At 50.9% G+C, this 1,047-nt stretch overlaps 1 protein-coding gene across 1 annotated transcript in view; it reads right to left on the minus strand.

Moving 5' to 3' along the window:
* MEMO1 (mediator of cell motility 1) overlaps positions 1 to 281 on the minus strand; it is an 86,323-nt gene extending 86,042 nt beyond the window's left edge. The window contains exon 1 of the mRNA XM_025045679.1: positions 176 to 281. The gene's annotated coding sequence lies outside the window, so the exon portion shown is untranslated. The remainder of the gene's footprint in view (positions 1 to 175) is intronic.
* Between the last annotated feature and the right edge of the window lie 766 nt (positions 282 to 1,047).

Here is a 1,047-nt window from a genome sequence, read left to right on the forward strand (position 1 = left end):
CCTCCTCCGGCCGCGCTGCGAGGTTAGCGGCGGAAACCGGACAGGCCAGACGGCGTCAGGGGTCGAGCGGCCCCGCGAGGAAGCAGCGGCGGCTGCAGCTCCGCGCACACAAAAGCCCAGGGCCGGGGCCTGAACCGGGGAAGGCAGACCCGGAGAAGAGCCAACGGTTCCTTACTCGCCACTCTAACGGGTCCTGCCCACTGAGCATGCCCAGCAGCCGCTGCCAGGCCCGCCGAGGAATCTCAACGTGCTCGCTCCGCTCTCCGGGGTTTAGAGGCAGCAGAGGATGGGAGGGGGAGGGCGAGGGGAGCAGGACGCAGCCGCAGGGCAAGCCCCCTCCCCCAGCCAACTTCCTTAAATGAAGAGTACAGAGGGTACGCAGATGCGGCTTTCCACCAGGAAAGTCCAGCTCGTACCCCCATCATACAGAGGAATCCTTAATGCATTCGCACCCCCCTGGCCCCCAGGTTTCACTCCTAGGGACGCAAATCTGTGGCCACGTTGGGAAGTTCATTTGTAGAAGCAGGCACATGGTAATGTGTGCCTGTGGTCCTGCAAATGTTAGTTTTTGCTTCACAGGACCACCCTAACCACCTAATCTTGGCTTCGATACTGTAAACATGTATCTTGTTTCGTGTTACATTTGTTAGGTGCCTTCTTAACTCCCTCACTAAAGTGTGGTATAGCTGGCCTCAGTTATTCTCATCTATAAAATGGGGATAACAATACTCAAGGGATGTCCCTAGGGCTGAGTTCAATGCAGAGCCTTACAGTCGGCATACAACATTGTTTCCAATTCTCCATTTTTTTTTTTTTTTATCAATTCCAGCATTACACCTGAGTGTCAGGAACAAAAAATTCCTTTAAAATTATAGAATAATCACAGCAAAGTAGGATATCTTGGACCTCCCAAGAACTGTTATGAAGTAAACCATTCCAAAACTAGGAAGAGAGTAAGAGAAAGTTGCGTATATTCAATGAAAGATTTGGGGTTTAAAGCCATAAAATTGTTATATCAGAATTTCACACTAAATAGATCCTTCATAG

The sequence above is a fragment of the Pteropus alecto genome, unplaced genomic scaffold (assembly GCF_000325575.1).
Source record: "Pteropus alecto unplaced genomic scaffold, ASM32557v1 scaffold61, whole genome shotgun sequence".
NCBI classification, from domain to species: domain Eukaryota; kingdom Metazoa; phylum Chordata; class Mammalia; order Chiroptera; family Pteropodidae; genus Pteropus; species Pteropus alecto.